Source organism: Mytilus edulis, unplaced genomic scaffold, assembly GCF_963676685.1.
Source record: "Mytilus edulis unplaced genomic scaffold, xbMytEdul2.2 SCAFFOLD_315, whole genome shotgun sequence".
Lineage (NCBI taxonomy): Eukaryota > Metazoa > Mollusca > Bivalvia > Mytilida > Mytilidae > Mytilus > Mytilus edulis.
In genome coordinates, this window is record NW_027268712.1 from 16,158 (window position 1) to 38,015 (window position 21,858).

At 32.7% G+C, this 21,858-nt stretch overlaps 2 long non-coding RNA genes across 2 annotated transcripts; one reads left to right on the forward strand and one right to left on the reverse strand.

Annotated features, from left to right (window-relative positions):
• Positions 1–2,470: 2,470 nt before the first annotated feature.
• LOC139508244 (uncharacterized) lies at positions 2,471–5,920 on the reverse strand. The gene is made up of 3 exons (XR_011661142.1): positions 5,754–5,920; positions 3,306–3,463; positions 2,471–2,593 (listed from the first exon to the last, which is right to left on the reverse strand). It is a non-coding gene; the product is annotated as an uncharacterized lncRNA (long non-coding RNA).
• Positions 5,921–5,968: 48 nt separating this feature from the next.
• LOC139508245 (uncharacterized) lies at positions 5,969–11,226 on the forward strand. The gene is made up of 2 exons (XR_011661144.1): positions 5,969–6,137; positions 10,682–11,226. It is a non-coding gene; the product is annotated as an uncharacterized lncRNA (long non-coding RNA).
• The last annotated feature ends 10,632 nt before the right edge of the window (positions 11,227–21,858 follow it).

Here is a 21,858-nt window from a genome sequence, read left to right on the forward strand (position 1 = left end):
ATTTTGTCATCAGTAACAAAATAAAAAAAAATTGGGAAGCTTTGGTAGAACAGTTCATGTGTAAATACACGGACACGACTGGAAACTCCATTTTTCAATCTTTCAAGAACCATAACTCCTGAACGGTAAAAGTCAAAATCGTCATTATTGAACTTGACCTCCATTTTGTCATCAGTAACAACATATTAAAATTTGGGAAGCTTTGGTAGAACAGTTCATGCGTAAATGCACGGACACGACTGGAAAAACCATTTTTCAACCTTTCAAGAACCATAACTCCTGAACGGTAAAAGTCAAAATCGCCATTATTGAACTTGACTTTCATTTAGTTGTCAGTAACAACATATTAAAGTTTTAAAAGCTTTAGTTGAACGGTTCTCGAGTTAATGCACGGACAACATTTGATTGCCGCCCGCCCGGCCGCCCGGCCGTCGTACATCCCCAAATCAATAACCGACATTTTTGTCACAAAAATCCGGTTAAAAATGAAAAATAAATAAGCCATTCAGAGCGTTCTTCATATCATGGTGTTTAGATCGCAAGAATCACAACTATTATACCTCCTTAGAGAGGACAATTATTTTTTCGCGTTTATCTACATGTAAACTACGATTATACTACTTTAGAGACTCTGTATTCTGTTAGGGACTTTCTATGTTAGTGTAGAAAGTCCCTGATTCTGTCTACTGTTTTCTTTGAAATGTTTAGACGTTACGCGCGATGTTCGTACACTACCAATAATTTACCCACACTTTTTTGGTACATTTCTACCCTCGTGCATATCAGTACTGTAAGGAAAGACTGAAAACTTATAATGTTATACTTTCAATGAAATCAGTACTGATTTTGTCAGTACTGTTTCAGTACTGATTTTGACAGTACTGTTTCAGTACTGATTTTGACAGTACTGTTTCAGTACTGATTTTGACAGTACTGTTTCAGTACTGATTTTGACAGTACTGTTTTAGTACTGATTTTGACAGTACTGTTTTAGTACTGATTTTGAAAGTACTGATTTTGTCAGTACTGTTTCAGTACTGATGTTGACAGTACTGTTTCATTACTGATTTTGACAGTACTGATTTCGTAAGTAGTGTTTCGTTACTAATTTTTTCAGTACTGTTTCATTATAACACTTTTTAAATCAGACTGTATAGTGATGCCTAGTTGTTTTGTATATTTGGGGTGGGTTAATTGTTCTCTTTGACACTTACCCCATTTCCATTCATTTTCTATATCGTGACATGTTAATGTTTTCGTTATGTTTTTTTTTTATTTCTCTGATTTTTGTTGTCCTGAAGTGGTTCAGCTTTAGATCCAGCTCTTCGACAGTTACTTTAGCTTTTTTTTTTTTTTTAAATATTCTGGCTTTATGTCATATTTATTGTCAGAATTGCATCTTGTGTGGTCTACAAGGTTTATGTTTTTAATACTTATTAATACTTCTATTTGACAATACCATATTACATGTATTTATATCTTACTTGAGTCAAATCATCACATATTGAACATTGGAACTCGATATATATTACTTTTGAGAAGATGGGTGGATGGATTGATGTTATGTGATACAGTGGCAAGTTAAGTGCAGGAAGAGGACATGATACTCAGATATAAATACAATGTAATTAACATATTTTGTACAGAACTAGACCAATAATGCACTGAACTCCTTTTTAACATGCTAGTTCACCACAAGGAGAGAATCTGCTGTAAGACATGTCCCCCTACATGAACAGGTACCTTCAGACTGAACAGTGTATGTTTTTCTCCTTTTACTGTGAGCTGAGCGAATATTCAGAATACAACCACTTTTTTTAGTCTAACTTCTTATAAATAAATTTCCAATCATATGCTCATTGTAAGATTTTTAATGGTTAAATACATTTATTGACAGATTTCTTTTTTTTTGTATACATTAATCATGCTGCAATTTCATTCACATGTAATGAGTGTATTGTGAATAGTAACTTAAATACATGTATGCATAACTCTTGTACTCTTTCCTATACATTTTACGAAAAGAATATATGAAATTTGGTGTTACAATATTTAGGCATCCCGTTAACGGGGAGTTGAAAGGGTAAGAACTACATTACTCAGTATAGCATGCTCACATGAGGACTGATGACTTTCAGAAACTCTTGGTTTGTAGTTCCTCAGAAATCTCTGATTGATTTGAATCTTACAGACATACAAACAGAGGTACATTTTGTAAAATAAGCATAAAAATTTAAAGAAAGATTTCCAGCAGACTGATTAATGTCTGACGGAGGTCATTTGGTACATAATTAACCTTTTTGATTTTTGAACATATATGGTTTGCTTTTCAAAATTAATTTTTATTGACTGAATAAAACAAGCTGAAGAACTCAAATTTTTGTTCTATCTTCTTATTAACTGCAATAACTTCCATCGAAATACAATAAACAGTAATCTTAAGAATGAACAGCATTAAAAAGTAAAAAAATGTGTTTTTCTCTCTCTCAATTTAATGGGTTTTTTTTTAAAATAACTGTTTCATAATTCTGCTTCAATGTTATTTTCCATTGCTCTTCCTATGCATGTGATATATATCTTTGCCAACTTGTTTCTGGAAAGGAAAAAGTGGATTATAACATTTATCATTTTGTTAAAGTCCAATAATAAGATTAAAGATCTATGGTCAACCATGGCATAATGTGAATCAGTGTACATGCATTGCTAAAGGTGGTATAACGTTAATTATACAAGGTTTATATTACATGTATACAGGGAGAAAAATGAAAGAAAAAAATGAAACAATGTTTGATTTGCCTACTTGAAAACTGGCCTTGAAGTCATTAAACTTTCGAGTCAGTTATTTACTCAAACTCCAAAATCAACAAATCAACCAATCAAAATGCTGGATTTCAATTTCCGACCACGATTTTTTTTCTCCGGGCACTGAGAAAATTTTGTATGACTTCAGGGCCTGATCTTATACGATTTGGAGAAGAATTTTAGCGTCCCAAGTCTGGGTGCATGGCAAATGTCCATGTTTTCAATACGGGCTGCACTTTTTAACATTTTTAATTTGTTTTGTTATAAATTAGGTCGTTAATTTTTCTGAATTAAATTGTTTCATATATTGTTTATGTCATGGTCTTTTGTAGCCGACAATACGGTATTTCTACTCTTTATTTTTTTGAACTTGCTCGTTGTTGGTTTGTTGTCATATGAACACACTACAACATTTCATGATATTGAAATAAAATTATAGGAATAACTGCAAATACTTACTTTAAAAAAATCATATTTGAGTGTAAAACTATATATTTACCTACCTTTCAAATTATTTCAATGTGCTACTGTCACCTTTCATACCAGTTCTATCTCTATCTCATATTTTATCTGTTCATGACAATTTTTAGTCGTTGATTTAAAACTTTATTTTCCTCATAGACTTAGTCTTTGTGTTCTGGTGGGATCCATTTTTAGATACCTATAACAATAGATCATACTGCATCAAATACTTTGCATGCATTTATAAAAAGTTGTTTTTCCCAACATGCATGTTATGGTATTAATTATGGACGTAACACTTTGTAAATTGTCCTTTGAAAAAATACATTATGAGATAAAGATTGTATCGATGATTTACAAAATTCTGAAAAGTGGTTCAGGAGTTATTGATGACACTTACGTGGGACATAAGGACAAGATATGTTCCATATATGAACACATTCTCACTAAGAAAATGTCACCAGAACTTAAGTGCAAGTCTGTCATCACAACGGATAATGTTTATGTGATACAGTAAAAACAGTAAAACCATTGGTAGTAAAATTGTGCGGGATGTTTAATTTTCAACAAATGTAAGATTGGTCACCTTTAATCGGATGCCTTATATAGCATGTATAGAAAGAGAGTGCCATGATCTCTGCAGGTTAATAACTATTGCAACAACTCTTTGAGAGGCCGTCGGTGGCATTTTGTCTGAATATGCAGCAGGGCAAATTCCTGTCCACCTTCAATATGCTTTCGTTGTCCAGTGGCAGTCCAAGTTTCATTGACCTTCTTTCACCCCAGATGACATCTTTTACAGGACTTACCTATTGTACTTATTTAACAATTGTTTTGAACATGCATGTAATATTTGCCACTGGACATTAAGCAAATTTTTTAATACATGTACTCTAATATGTTATTTTGAGGAAACTCAGTAGGATCATTTTAAACTATGAGAATTATCCTCTTGAAATATAAATATTATTCATACAAAGTATTGCTCAATAATTATGTGTCGGATTACTAGTATTCGTGTGTCGGTCCAATGGGTCGTCGGACTAATAGGGCGTCAGGCTATTGGGGTGTCGGACCAATATGTTGTCCGAACAGAAAGATTTAAAAGGCAAAAAAAAATAAAAAAATGTGCAACTTATAAAAGGGTCTGGTCTGGAAGTGGTTTCTTCATTTCTGTATTCTGTAATATTCTATATCATTTTTCACTTTTTATTATTAATTTTGCCTGTTATTCTCTTTTCTACTTATTCAAGCACCACACTATTATCGATTCTTCATTGCTTCTGTCTACTTTTTAACAACAATGGGAATAATATGAAAGCCAGCCAAATAGGACATTGGACAATTGTCTGTTTTCTGTTTCTTGGTTTATTCTTGCTTGTCGTTGGAGGCAAAGTTTGTCTTTCTGTCTCTTTAGTTTGTGTGTATTATTATAAATTAAACGAATGTAACACAAATTTGCCATCTTAAAACAAATTTGTTGAACATTGCGTCTGTTATTTAATCTCTTTTTAACAGAAGGAAAAACTAAGATTAAATATAATCAACAGAAGTATAAAAAAAACTATGAACTAAGTCTTTGAAGTTAGATGCATGATTTTTGTTATTAGTTGTTAGTGGCTTTGAACTAGCTGTCAGTAACTGCAAATACTCTCAGATCTGTTTTTAGTGACTTTTTTTGTTGAGTAACGGTAACGTCCATTATGTTTTTGTTACTGAGATGTATTTCTATTTGCATTCATCTGTTATTTAAAGTTAAATAAGCCTTTTTCAACTGAATTTTATAGTTTGTTGTTATGTAGTACTGTTACAACTCTGTTCCAGGTTTAGGGGGAAGACCCTAGCATGTTTAACCTCACCACATTCTGTATATACATGTTCCTGTCCGAAGTCAGGAGCCTGTAATTCAGTGGTTGTTGTTTGGTGGTGTGTTACATATTCATTGTTCGTTCATTTTTATACCTGAATAAGAACGTTAGTTTTCTTGTTTGAATTCGTTGACATTTGTCATTTTGGTGCCTTTTTAGCTGACTATGCGATATGGCTTTGCTCATTATTGATGGCCGTATGGTGACCTATATATGTTAATTTCTGGTCATCTGGTCTGTTGTGGAGAGTTGTGATCATTCCGCTCATTTTGGGTGCCATGATTGGCAAATAAAATATATGTTGTTGCTGTTGTTGTTGTGTCGTTGGCAATAATACGGCATCTTTTTTTTATAAACAAATATATATATATATATGTAAATCGAATGTTCTGTTCCATTATGAACCACATAAATTTGAACTAAATTCTTGAAGGGAAAGACATTGTTTTTGTATAAATGTCAACAGAATATAGAATGTTGTGTCAACAGAATACAGAATCAACATTCTGTATTCTGTTGACACAGTATACAGAATGTTGATTCCGGCAAAATATATGATCTGACAGGATGCTCACGGAATAAAACTTGTGATGGAAGAAGACATACATTTGTAAAACATACATGAACAATAGCAATCCGTAGATGATTCGAAAAGGATCCGCCATCTCTGACTTGTCGTTACAATCGTCTCTTTCTGTAACTTTAAAACTTTCTGCAAGTGGCTGGTAAACCGATATTTTCTCTGCTGTATTTCTGTATCCTATCCTTCCCGGCTCATTTTTGTTGTCTCAAATATTGCCGTTGATGTTATTATCGTAATCACAAAAGCGCGTCAATATGGAACATACAATTGCCTATTGTAAAACGTTTATGTGATTGGATTTACACATGACGTCATTCATTGTTTACAAACGTTATTTTTGCACTCGCACCGACATTTCAACAGTTCAACAGTTCAAACTTCTTCTGGATTGAATACCACAATGGGATTGAAGGTAGATCAAGGTATAGTAGTACATTGAATATTTTAAAACTGAAAAAAGTGTAGCATAGCTAATTCAAAACATATTACGTTAGTTAAAGAAGGAGAATACGCGTTACAAAGTGGCGGACCCCTGGGGTTCCGGGGGTGGGAACACCAAATTATTTTGGACGTTCAATGCATTATTCTATATAATACTACTTAAAATATTTTATTTCCTCCATTTTTTCGCTATAATTATGAAATCTTTATGCGACTGAGTTGGAACCCCCCTTTTTCCTTTTATCCCGAGTGTTTGGAACCACAGGCACTTGTTTCTATCCATACGAAGGTCGACTATGGATAGTCGACCTTCGTATTGATAGAAACAAGTGCCTGTGTTTGGAACCCTCTTTTTAAACAATGGGTGGATCCGCCTCTGGTTACAGAACTTTCTGTAAATGTCAAAATAGGTATAAAATCGCGGGTTGTTTTGGATATACATATTATTACTTCTTTGCCAAACCTTATTAAAAGGTTATAGTATTAATATTTGTCAAATTGGTATTTGTGAAATGATCAGCCTGACTTTCTAAACATATGATTGGATAAAGGGAGGTGCGGTACACCCCTCGGCGTAAGAAGTGGGAGGGGTCCGAAGGTTGGACCCCTTTTTAACGATAAATGCATAAATTTGAAAAGGGAAATCTATTTGGAAACCCTATCTCCAGATTTGGAACCCCCTTTTAAAAATGTGTTTCCTATTTTGAAAGGATTTTTTTTATAGGGCCCAATGCTTCATTTAATTTGGGAAACATTTTAATATATAAGTCCTAGGTGCCTTCAAAATTATTTCATCTCGCCACATTGACTGCTGTGTTTGTTGCTGTTCAGTTGTTGCTGCATATATGTATATTTTTTTTATATATAAGTGATCTCGTTTGAAATGATTTTACAACAACATTTCTGTTACTTCTGTTTTTTTTAAATATTTTTTTAGCATACTATGCGATCTGGGCAATGCGATATATGGGTTTGCTCATTGTGCATTTGATGTGGTAAAAATTACTGGGGCGGATCCCGGATTTTTGATAGGGGGCGAAGATATTAAATATTGCCGAGCGGAGCGAGTCGGAAATTTTTTGGGACCTTTTTTTGGCTAAAAAAAAACATAAAATAAGTGTAATATGCACTATTTAAACGGTTCATGGCTTGGGGCATGCATATTTTATAGTTGCTGTAAAGTGTAAGGGTTGGACATTTTTTATGCTGTATTCTCCCTATTAATTGTCTATCATAAAATGATAGTATTGATCCAAAGCTATGTACTGATATATTTGATGTAGGACTTGTCAGTAAAAAATAGACATGGAAATTCGATGAAATTTACAATACGACCGACACGAGTTAAAAAAGACAAACAAGCAGTTTTTATCAAAATGTTTGTTTGATATGTTTCACCCAAAATAACTTAGGGAACCGAAGTGAGGGGTTCCAAATCCCCCAAAGACTACGAAAGTGTCTGAAATGACAACGAAGTTATGAATGATGGTCAACAAATGGAGACATAAAAGTCACACCCAGTAGGCAGGTTGCATGCAGTCTGGTCTTGAAAAAAGTATTCAATATATAAGTCCGGCAAAACAGACAATCTAGTCAGACATGCAAACCCCGGCCACAAAATAATACGCCCGTTTTTATTCATCATGTTCATTTCATGCTAAATATTTTTGTTGGAAATTTTAGTTTTTAATAGCAAAAAAGTGGACAAGACTATTGTTTTCAATCCAGATACGGCCAAAGTTTTTGTTTAAGGCAAGAATCAGAGTCATTTTTTCTCTCTCTCAAATATCTCAGACTGCCTCCTCAAATCAAATGGTTCGTACCTGAGACTTGAAATCTTTCTAGAGCTTATACTGACTGGGGATCATTATTCAATTTGTTAAACATGTTTTCGTAGGTAAATAATATTGTGGAACTTTTTTTTCATGAGAGTATAAAAGTCTATAGAGTATTTACCATTACTTTCTGTTTAGTGGAATAGTGAAATAGAAGTCAATACGGTCTTGCTCAATCCTGTGTCGCTTTGAAGGTTTCCCGATTGTCATGACAACCTCAGCCTAAGCAATGTGTATTACTGTAATTTGAATTTCAAAATGACCGAGTGCCGTTTTTTTCAACGCACTGGTCAAATCCACCATAGCAAATCACATGACTTTGACAATCAGTAAATACCGGCCAGCGAAAAATGTCTGTATAAGTAAAGAATTGTATAAAAATTAAATACTCGGATAATGGCAAAGTTCACGAAGTCTAGTATGATTAATCATTTTACAAAAAAAAAAAAAAAAAAAAAAAAAAAAACCAGCAAAAAGGGGGGGGGGGGGGGGTACGCCCTCTACGCCCCCTCTGAATCCGCCACTGACAACAGTCTTCCTATTTTTATATTGTAAATAAAGATGTCTGTGAAATATGTAAAATTCTATTTTAGTTTGGTACTGGCTATGGTTACATTGAAATGTAACAGTCGTAAAAAAGTTATTGTTACAATGAAGTTTAGGCTATATCGCCGGAATGCAGACCTATAGGGTTGACTAAGGAACTACATAGAATACTTACGAGTGTAACAATGATATTTATGTCTACGGTTACATTGTGTTATTGTTACGTAAATGCACTCAAATGAAAAATTATTTTTTACAATATTTTATACATTTTTTTAATTTTAATTTGATTGTCAGTGTACACACAACCAGTATGTTGTTTCAGTCCGATGCATTTTTGGCCCGGTGTAACCACTCTCAGTGGCGGATCAAGAAATTTACATAAGTGGGGGCCCCCTGACTGACCTAAGAGGGGGACGGCTCCAGTCACGCTTCAATGATTCCCCTATATAAGCAACCAAATTTTTTTCCCCCTGCCCCCCTAAATCCACCTCTGACTCTAGGCAGCCCTTACAAACGAGTAATTGGGTGGATGGGTTGGGTGGCTCAGTGTTGTTTTAATATATAAGGAGATGTGGTATAACTGCCGATGAGAAAATTCTCCTTTTCATATAAGTCGTAATTTGTAGCAGTAAACCATTATAGGTCAAAGTACGGTCTTTAACACCGTGCCTGCATGGGCTCTCACCGAACAGCAAGGTGTAAAGGGCCCCAAAAGTTACTAGTGTAAAACCATTCAAACATGAAAACCAACTACTGAATACCAAACTCCTGACTTAAGACAATAACCTTTTTTGTATTGTTACAATCTCAAAAACGTGTCCGATAATTTAAGAATGTGTCCGGTTAAAAACGCCAGAATATTTCAAAACTCATATACCCCCAATGATACTCTGTAAAGTAAAAACGCAATTAAATATTAATGGTGTGGGATACGATAGAACCCGTATTGTTCGGTTGGATTGTAAATGATTAGAAAAAAAAGTCGAAGCAGGTGCCAAAAAAAAAATCTGGAGGGAAGGTTTAGTAATCCGTACAGACAAATGTCCAAGGTATGCTACACTGTGCACGCTTTCTTCTGCTTGCAGACACAGGCTATAGGTCTGGTTTAAAAAAAAAATTGCACAATAAAAAGTTATTTTTATTTGAAGCGCTTTAATTTATGATTTTCTTTATCAATATGATTATTATTATTTTAAAGTTCAGACAGAGGTACTTCACAATTTAGAAAACTAATACATCATGTACATTTTATATAGTATTTTCTTCCCGGTGCTTAACCACGTTTACTGTATGTCATTGATAGACATTAGTTTGTTCAGCATAGGTTATTCATAACACGCATAACTGCAGTCTAAGTTTACAACACATAATTAACTATTGATTACTTAATGTCCAGTGGCAAATATGTCATGCGTATTTAGAAAAAAAACCCATTAACATTGCATTTAATAAGTTTTGTAAAGTTTAAATCATCGTTTATAAATAGTAAGTAAATTCTATTGTTTTAATATTATCCGGTGATGTCTATACATGTCTTTATGTCTTTTTACAAAATGTATGTCTATGAGGGTACTGCTCGACCGGCGTCCCGCAGAAGTGGTTTCGCCAGTGCAATTTGACATGTTTATCAAATCATTGTCGTCACATTGACGCGTTTTGGAGGAATCGTTGTTTCACGGATCTTATTATAAAGAGCACATAAAAAGACCGATGGTTAAAGCTACACGTGTATGCAATACTTGCCACTGGCAAACACCAATACTTGATGATGATGAATTAAATTATCATATTTTCCTTTTTTTTTTATTTAGAAACAAATTTGAACTTTGATTGATTATAATATATACATGTAGTATCAGAAGTCCAGTCCATTAGTGATTACTGGACTTATGGTAGTATATAAAGTAATAAATAAAATTTGATGTCATACCATTCCCTTCCATAATTGTGCATTCTTTTTATTTTCACATAACACAGAAATGAGGAAAGTTTTAACATAAGAAAATTTATTGTAGCCTAGACCTGTTGGTGACCTTCTGCTGTTGTTTTTTTTATTTGGTCGGGTTGTTGTCTCTTTGACACATTCCCCATATCCATTCTCAATTTTATTATTTATAAATTCTTACATTTTCTTTCCTCAGAATGATTAACAGCAATGGAGACAGGAGCAGACATGGGAATGTTTGATGTGAAAATTGAAGACCTATAAACAAAATGATGTATCAATATGGCACTCATCAGAAAAAAACCAACATTTAATCATGAACAATTGAATCCTGAGTTTCGTACAGGTACCAAAACATTAAAGGTGGATGCTTATAATGAGCTCATATTAGAACTTAAGTGTCCTCTTGAATTACCACTGTACATGTAAAAAGACACATCATATCTGGGACTAAATTGAGGAAAAGAGCCAGGAAACTGACATTCAACAAAGCATTCCAAAGAAAAGATGGCATAGGGGGAGAGCAATGAAACATGATACATGCAAAATTAATTGTTTCTTTGATTGTTTTATTTATGAGCTTTAAAGGGTCATAAAATAACCAAGGGGCATGAAAATGACAGAGATTTTTGCCACAAACTTCACATGTTGGTATGACATTGAATGTTTTATTATATATTAAAAAATGGTTATGATAAATAAAAGAAATTCCAGTTATGATTAAAAATAAGGTAATCGAGACATTGTTTTGTGTTGATTATAATGCATTGCCTAACATAGTAACATATGACTGCATTAATTACAACATATTTTAAGCAATAGCAAAATTAATTATACCAAAAAATGAACAGTATTGAAGATTCTAATCTTGTTTGATATATATATAAATTATGCGCTATTATACAATTGATACTGTAAAATATCAGCCTCGAACCACATTGTGAATCTTCCTGATGTCGAGTGCGTATTATTTTTATAAACACTGAAAGACAGTCACAATCAAAATCAAGAAGTAAGCAAAGAATCACAAAACAAAAGGGCATTTACAACAACACTTTGAAAAATACATAAAAGACAACACGAACTCCATTAAAAACCGGGAGTGAGTTCAGGTGCTCCTAATGCGTATTATTTTTATATATAAACACTGAAAGACAGTCACAATCAAATTCAAGAAGTAAGCAAAGAATCACAAAACAAAAGGGCATTTACAACAACACTTTGAAAAATACATAAAAGACAACACGAACTCCATTAAAAACCGGGATTGAATTCAGGTGCTCCTAATGGGTAAAATCCGATAAACTGCTTATCTTGCTTCATTTCTGTTGTTTTCTCCTTCGCTTCAATAGTTTTTCGATACGAGAGTAAGCTTGATAATTTTCCTTGGTCATGTTCACGTCGCTAAAATAAATCTGCGCAGCAGGGTGATATAGTCTAAGAGAAAAACGTAACCAGCAAAAAAAGGATAATAATAATATTGTCACAGAATTATCAAACCTATATTTGGATACCAATTGTACTGAGATGCACATTGTAAAAACTTCTCTTATGATAAACACTTAATCAGAGATATCTACAAAAGATACAAAATATGCCACAAATTATTATATAGCATACTATACTTACCGAGTTTAAAACTTTTCAGTTCCAAATATTTTTTGAAACAATACATCAAGTTAAAAAGATTAACAACACCAAATCTACTGAAACAGTACTGAAAATAACAATACCGAAATAGTACTGTCAACATCAGTACTGAAACAGTACTGACAAAATCAGTACTGAAACAGTACTGTCAAAATCAGTCCTAAAACAGTACTGTCAAAATCAGTACTGAAACAGTACTGTCAAAATCAGTACTAAAACAGTACTGTCAAAATCAGTACTGAAACAGTACTGATAAAATCAGTACTGAAACAGTACTGTCAAAATCAGTACTAAAACATTACTGTCAAAATCAGTACTGAAACAGTACTGACAAAATCAGTACTGATTTCATTGAAAGTATAACATTATAAGTTTTCAGTCTTTCCTAACAGTACTGATATGCACGAGGGTAGAAATGTACCAAAAAAGTATGGGTAAATTATTGGTAGTGTACATGTAAGCGTAATACAACGTCGCGAATATTTCGTACCGTTCAAACCAAAACTTCGACTGAAACGTTGTTTTTAAGCAAGTGCGACATTCTTGTAAGACTCCGCAAAATCGACGATGCTTTTTAACTACTTATTGAAAATTGGTGTATTTTAGATTTTTGAAAAATTAAGAAAAATAACATTTAAAAAAATCATAAAATTCTATCATTATAAGAGCACTGATAAGCAAACAATTGACGTAAATTTGAGTTGAGTTCGTTTTTACGTAAAAAAATGTCGATGCGACAACCTTGTAAGCCTTTGAAAAATCGTCCATAAATTATCATATATCATTTTCCAGGATATTTGTCTTTAAATTCATAAAATTAAGCAAATTAACATTGATGTAGTAAATACAAATACTAACCTTTTTCCATTTTAGACAAAAGTTTTTTGATTCTCAAATCTGTAATCCCAATTTTTTTGCCGTGGGACAGATTTGCCCTTGTAGTATGGAACGCTTTTTTTTCTATGATGTCATTATAACGTCATAAATAACGCATAAAAGACTGAATGAACCTTTCTTTTAAATAATGGAGAAAAAAAATGTTTTTCAAAATATTAGATAGTTTAGACGAAAATCATAGTTTAGTGGTTACAATAAATGAAATATGTTACACGGGACAGCATAAAAATAGCCGGTTTTTTTTAATGGAGCTTGTCGCATGCAGCATAAAACATAGTTTCAACAATTATTTTTTTCGTTTTTATTTAAAAAAAACATTTTTTTTTAAATACGTACAATAGCAATTAATTTGATATCACAAAATTACATATTTTGGACTTGCATCTTGCCAACTACGCCGATTTTCCAATGAGGTACGAACATCGCGCGTAACGTCTTTTAAGGGGTCATACCAGTTGCATATATATATTAAAATAAGTAAAACATGTGACACAAGTACAACCAATCGTATGACAGATAACAACAAGAGGCTGTCACACGGCCAGATTTAAATACATATCAATAAACGGGGGAAAAAATATATACAGCAACAAACGACAGCCACTGAAATTACAGGCTCCTGACTTGGGACAGTCACATACAGAATGTAGCGAAGTTAAACATGTTTGCTGGCGCCAAAACCTCCCCTTACCTAAAAGTGAAACAGTACAACACATACCCTCGCACATTCAAAACTAGTATCATTTTCTTTTTTAATTAATGTGTCTCTAGTCGGATATTTTCTTGTCAAATGAATTTAGTCGACTTTGCAATAATGTAGGTCTCCTTTGTAGTTACTTAGATCGATAATGAGACAATTATCAGGCAAGTAGGGGGCAGAGTTTGGTGTTATCTCACATTATTTGTTCATTCGTTTAACTCGTAAAATATTGCTGTTTGATTTTTTTTAAAACATAATGAGCAAAACGACTTTACCGATGTTTACTATAGGTACGTACCGTAAAACGATACATATACGTGCACTTATTTTAGTTAAGAAACGAGAAATAAAATATATGGCAACGTTTGGAATGAATCATTTATGATGATTTTTTTTTGTAATTTGAATATCACTTGTTGCAGATATATATATATATAAATTAAAAAAATTCTCCGAATTTGATTCATTGCTGTTGTGCCGAAGCTTGCCTTAATTCCTAAAACGATCAATATTCTAATTGATACGAATATTATTCAAGTAATCTTTAAATTTCCTCTTTGGTCTCCGGAAAATATGTTAAATATTTGTTGTTGAGTTGCTGTCTCATTGAAATGTACTCAAATCACATTTTTAAAAAGAGAAACGCATTTCAACGAGGTGAAATCAAATATAAATTATAAATTCATATTTTATATATATTCTCTTAGTAAAATGAATACGTTACAAAAACAGATTAACGCAAACATACGTCGCATTACAAGTGAACGTCAAAGAACGTCAAATTAGCGATGATGTGACATTTTGGTAGACCACCATGCGACCGCTTCATTTTGTTGATTTTTAGATTTCTATTTACTTTATATACATCAACATGTTCCTTTTGCAAAGGAACTTGACTTTATAGAGATGTTATTCGAAACACTTATGTTGTTTTTACTCTTTTTTGAAGATTAGTAACAACTTGTCCTTAATAATTCTAAGAAAAATTGAAAACGCTTTCATTGTGACATTTTGGTAGACACCCTTTCAATGCATCGATATTCGATACTAATCGATAAAAAATATTATTTAAAGCATCGAGTATTTTCTATTTTATTTAGTATTTATCATGCTGGCTTTATTCTTCGATCTAAAATGCAAAACACATTATTTTTCGTTGTTTTCTGTAACCAAGAACGGAATTACTAACGTAAAACGTTGGTTAATTTTTTTTTGTGACGGGAGACCTTTAAGGTTCATATGCTCAATATTTTTTTGTTTAATGCTATAAATGAGATAACTGTCCGAATAAATGCCGTTCAGATGTAATAAAATAGGAGGCATGTTATATTTTCTGACTAAATGAAAATATTCGCACGTTTCTAATCAATGTTGATAATTTCTTTATAGAACAAGTTTTTTAAACGTTGTTGTGACAGTGTACTTAAGGCTAGGTTATTGGAAATGATGTCGAAGTTTTCACGGGATTCGCTCATTTACATTAGATTTCTTTGCTTTCATAGAATTTTCCAAACTTGTTTTACAAAAGGATATTCGCTATCGTCAATTTGAGAATATAATATTCTCGCTATAAATGCAATTTAAACTGTTGTGCCGTAAGGGAGTGATATTTTTTCTTGGTGTCTACAATTAAAAATGACTTCTTTCAATGCCTACTCGGTCCTAAAATTGCGTTATTTACGTTTTAGACACATGTCATCCAAAAGCCCTGAACACTCCTCTTCCCAATGGTGTAGCAATTTTATATTTTTCATACCTATAAGTACCCGAAAAAAAGAAGGAATACTCGAAGAACAACAATATGATGTTACCCGTCTACACGAAAAATACAATATTTTTCTTGTTGTGGACGACCATTTGATATTCCTGGGGGGGGGGGGGGGGCAGGAGGATTTGTTTTGGATCGGTTATTTATTTTTGTAAACTTAGAGGACAGATTATTTATTTTCTGCACTGTTGAAGCAAGATTTTTCATTTTCTTTAAAAACAAGGGACTGATTATTCGTATTCACAACTATATTTATAATATTTAAAAACATACAATTTTTAAATGAATTTTATTATACATGTTTTAAATAATACATGTAACTATTATGTATAATCATTGTCATTAAGTACCATTTAACTAGAATTAACCATAGTTAATGTATACACAGTATTAAAGTTTTGCTGCAAATTGCCTTATTAATAATTGGCAAACATATTTCGCCGAGCGGAGCGGACGGGTTTTGATGCTGCTGAAGGCCCCAAGAAGCTATAGAACAAATGATGATAAATCGTGGCTTCTGGGTGTAAATCCCAGACCTTTTCTTACTCTGAAAATGCAAGTTCTGCTTTAATCATTTTTTGACAATATTTTGGTCTCAAAGCAAAATGTGTAGATTCAGTGTAAGAATTAAGTTTTTAGGGACAACATTAAAAGACCAAAATGTAGATTAAAGCAAAAATGTAATTCTCATAGTTAAGTATGTGACTGCTGTTGGTATTTTTTTAAACTCATGATTAAGTTGATAACAAAATTACTAAATTACAAAAGGAATGCAACACTAACAGAATACAGAATGAACAAAAGACAAATAAATAAGAAACATTGATCCTGAAAAAACAGGGGCCATGTCCAAGGAGAATAGAACTTGCTTCTTGCAAGAAGCTCTCAGTGAAAACAATTTGATATGAAGACAAGCTTTTGGTTTTGAAATTTCCTACATGAGCCTATTTGCCTAAATGAAGTTACTTCCCTGAGACAATATACCTCAAGTTAAATGAAACCCATTTTCCGGTCCTACTAAAAAGCGCCCGAGAGCGCCCGGGAAAAGAAAAAGCGCCCGGGGAAGGAAAATTAGCGCCCGGGAGAATAAAATAATAATATTATATAACAATAAATTTTTTCCATAAAAAAAATCATTGCTTGTTTTGTCCTTAATATAAATTGGGATATGTACAATGCAACATCTAAAGTGCCGGTTCTTGCACTTTTGCATTTTAGATTTCAAAATTGTATATAAACAAGTAAATAAATATAAATGAGAGTATATAGAAGAATCATGAACGATATTGTCCTCGATCAAAACGTATATTTTGTTACTTTAAAAAAAATAATCAATGCCTGAGGTCTAATATTTTAGCAACTGCATGGTGAACACCTTTTTTTGTGCAGATGCTGATTAGGATATATGATATCTTTTTATAAAACTACAACTGTTTTAATGGCAATGCTTATCAGGATTTTAATGCTTAGTTTTAAATTTAAACAAAACTCCTGCTTTTTACCCCCTTATTTTAACTACGGTACATGTATAGTACCGCTTTATTTGCTGATTTATTATGTGTTACTCTTTAATTTTGATTAGATTAATACTTTTCTGTGAAATTTTTTTTATTACATTTTTCATTTTGGTATCGTTTTTGAAAAACATGTCTTTGATGTCTTACATTTTATAAATCTTCAACATAAACTGTGATCCATTACTATCTGTCTTTCGAAATAGCAGTCCTTTTCATATATTATTGTTAAAATTGAAACATTTATACTTGTTTTTGTGTTTTATTAAAAATATCTTTTATCTTAATTTACAAATTACTTGTCTAAAATTAAAAAAAAAATCAATGTGCATAACTTATTTCATCGCCGGACACAAAGTTGTCTCATGCCAATAAAATATCTATATAATTTCCCAGGGCGCTAATTTTCTTCCCCGGGCTCTTTTTCTTTTCCCCGGGCGCTTTTTCTTCACCCGGGCGCATTTTAGTAGGACCCCCATTTTCAGACATTTCAAGTATATTCGATAATATTTATACTTTTATTGTTAAAAGATTTGGGAAGTGTTTCCCGATTTTGTTTTGGAAAAAAGATAAATTTTATGAAAAATCTGATGCCATCTCGTACTTTCGATTAGACCTGCTGAGTTATTTATTTTCAATACATTGTAAGTCAGGTTATTTATTTTCAAACTACCACAGAACAAACCATTTATTTTTGTGATTATCAACGCTGAGTTATTCATTTTCAAAATCCTCCTGCCCCCCCCCCCCCTTCCAGTGGCGTAGCTGGGTCATTTTTATGTGTACGCCCGAACCTTGGCCAGGGATATGAGGGGTGCCAACCGCTCAATGTCAAAGCACCTGTTGGTAGTGGGTTCGAAAGGGACGAAGCCCCCGAAAGCTATCGAGAATGAGATACCATAATGATTCCTGTCAGTAAAAAATCATTGATAACAACATACTTTTGAATCTAAATGGTTTATTTTTTTTTTGGTTAAATTTTGTAATATGTTAACTTATTCATCGTGTTAAACTGGAAGCTAGCCTTATGGTCATTGGTTTTAGAGAAAACGTCCAAACCAATATTACTTTTAAATAAGTTTAAATGGTGCCGTGAGTGCGCATATAATCAACAAAAGCACCTTTTAATGATCACGAAAAAAAATATTTCTAAGAGGTGCAATATAAAAAAATTCTGGAACACCTAGGATTTCTTCCACAAAAAGTGAATCAATGTATCATTCCTTTACAGGGATTTAAAAAAAATTTAAAATTTTCTTTTGATATTTTTTTCTTGATCTGGAATTTTTCACGACAATCTATGAAGGTTTATAAATTGAGCATGTAATTGCGTAAAGAAGAGTCCAGCTATCTGTCTATCAGAAAAGAACCGAAAAATGAACGAATTAATGCTTTTAAAATTTTAGCTTTAGACATTAGTCATAGAAAAAGCTTCTTCGACATTTTCATAAATTTCGATGAAGGTTCGACAAGTAGAAGAAATAACAAAATAACAAAATGTAAGCCCAAACTGCGACCACTTATTAATTCTGAGACTACTATAACACAGTTATAGTAGTCTCAGATTAATTGCAGAAAGAAACACATTTTATCCTTAAAATGCGGGAAGATTAAAGATATAATTGCATTATTATATTGCTCTGAATACTCTTTTGATCATAAACAGTTTCTGTACAACTTTCGTAAAATTTCACGGTCGGAGAGTCATTTAAAAGAATTTATCCACATTCGGAAACCTAAATATTGACACCACTTTGTCTCGCTTTTGGGACATAAAACACAGGCTCGACAAAAATACAAACAGCATATCGAATCTGAGCAGATAGTGAATTGCTTTAAATATAAGAAAAGAAGGTAGAATTCAAAGTGGTTTCAGACTTTTACAAAAGATTCGAACAAATATATTAAATGATCTAGTTGAGTAAATTTAGTCCCAATTTTTATTCAAAATTACAATCCATTAAAAAAAGAAGCACAAGGCTGATGTGCTTTCTTATTCTATGTCGATTATTTGTTTTATTTTCAAAATTCAAGTGTACGCCCGGGCGTTTTGACGTAAACGTAGCTACGCGCATGTTCTGTAGATTCAGAGTTCATAAATAAGTAAAAGAAGTAGATAAAGGCATAGAAACACAAAAATTGACACATGAAAACCTGTCAGATAGAAAGTCAGGATGCCATTTATGCATCTATATTGAAAAAGTTATAAAATGCCTCTTTTGACCATAAAATGCCAAAATTAGACATTTTTGCAGAAATTCTATAAAATGAAAGTTTAAATCCTTTAGTTTCATGCTATTTGACAAATTGACACCATCAAATCATTTAGGGAAGTTGCCAAAGTACAGATTCTATATTTACAGATTTCACCTAATAGGGTAGAAAGAGTTGACAAATCTTAAAAAAACTTGGTATTACCAAAGCTTAATGAATTATAACACTGCTTACAAAGTTTCATGACAATAGGATGTATATTATAGACATTAAGTTAAGTTCTATACTCATCTTTGCGTGTAAAATTTTGACGTTAAAATTGAAAAAATTCAACTATCAACATTTGGGGCTTTAAACATTAAAATATTGCAAAACAAGAATGTGTCCAAAGTACACGGATTCCCAACTCGCACTATCATTTTCCATGTTTTATGGACTTTGAAATTGGGTAAATATCTAATTTAGCATTAAAATTAGAAAGATTATACTATAGGAAACATGTGTACTAAGTTTCAAGTTGATTGGACTTCAATTTCATCAAAAACTACCTTGACCAAAAACTTTAACCTGAAGCGGAACGAACGGACGGACGGACGGACGAACGAACGAACGGAGCCACAGACCAGAAAACATAATGCCCCTCTACTATCGTAGGTGGGGCATAAAAACACTTTTTAAATGCCTTAATATATAACTTATCATGTACTCAAAGCAATAGAGTACTCATTTGATTTATCAAGATTTCAAGATTTTATTCATAACCTCAGACACATACTTGTGTACAAGAGGACAATATATACAAACATATTAAGATAATACATAGCGAGACAGGACAAACGAAACACAAATACATAGTATATTTTAAAAGACAATTGGTATAATTAGATAAAGTATTTTATGATTTTCTTCACAAAAATTGATAAATTCCTTTGAACTTGTACGTTACAAATAGACAACAAGCCAGTGAACTTGTTCTTGCTTGGATTCATTACATAGTAATTTGGTATAAACTTTGATCTAAGAGCAGAAACATCAGCATTTTTACAGGTAAACAATATATGAAACTCATCCCCTATTCCCTCATTACATAATGTACATATTCTATTTTCCCTAGCGATCCCCGCCCATCTACCGTCTCAACAGGTAACTTCAAATTCGAGCATCGAAGTTTAGATATGTAATATCTGTCCTTGGGTAATAATCGCAATAGATACGGTTCCAAACCAAACTCGAGTTTGAATAAAGAATAGAATTCACCCCTAGATGCATTATGTATCTGCGAGAACCAATGCTGATAGTACTGATCTGTTAATCGCTGTTTAACCATACTTTTTAACCAATCAATATTTACAACTAATTGATCGTTCCATATAAAACTTAGACCTGTATCATCAAATATAGATTTTACATATTGAATCCATTTAAATTTGGTAGGATTATTTTCATGTAGCTTAATCATAAGTCTTAGAAGGATATTTGACAGTTTGCTCTCTGTTTTAATAGTTCTGCACCAAAATGATGCCATCCTAAGTTTTATAGTGATATCTAACGGAACCCGCCCTAATTCCCCGTAAACCATAAAATTTGGTGTACTGTTCCGAACACCAAGAATATTTTTACAAAATTGCAAATGCATTTTCTCAATATTCTGTTTATTTTCAAAACCCCAAACCCCAAACCTCTGATGAATATAATAACAGGGGCGGATGCAGGAATTTTCGAAAGGGGGGGTGCTAACCCAGGGCAAAGGGGGGGGGGGGGGTGCAGGGGGGTGCAAAACATGTCCCTATACAAATGCATTGATCGGCAAAAATAAAGGGGGTGGTGCGCACCCCCGGAACCCCCCCCCCCCCCCCCCTGGATCCGCCACTGAATAATATAGGTGCGATTACAGCATCAAAGAGTTGTAACTGAATATCAATAGGCAATGATATATGTTATCTTCCTGTAGAGAGCAAACATTGCTTTTTGTGCTTGATCAAAAATATCAGACTTGGCATAATTATTCAAAAGTCAAATTTATATGAGCCTGCGCCTAAAAATTGAGGTTTTTCAATGAAGGGGGGCCTTATATGAAGTTGTAATATTTTCCAGCAATTTAAAATTTGTGAAGCTTTTTGGTTATAAATAATCCTTACATATGTATTGAAAGTACTTTAAATGGAAAGAAAAGTTACAAATAACATATCATATTAGTTTAAAAGGATCTGAGCCAAGTTATAAAGACTGGAAAAAATTTAGGGTCAATTTAGGCCGTGCCACATATTTACATTAAAAAATGCATATTGAGGCTATAAGAAATGAAAATTTGTGTCTTTTTTATTATTTCTATACTCATGTGACATGATACAACAAATCTGGGCATTCCATATGTTTAGCATTGAATCATCACAAGGGTACATAATCCTTAAGAATTTTTAACTGTTGATTTTGAAAAAAAAAACGCTTTTGAAGAATCAAAATATTTCACAATTTGCCTTGCTCCCCCTTATGAAACTACATTCATGGTTAATGTTAAGTTTTTGACAGTTCTACTCGAAATTTTCTTGTTTTTGTAGAGGTTAAAAAAATGTTTTGGCCTTTTTTAATATTAAACATTTCTATAAAGGATATAAGCCAATAACAGGCCA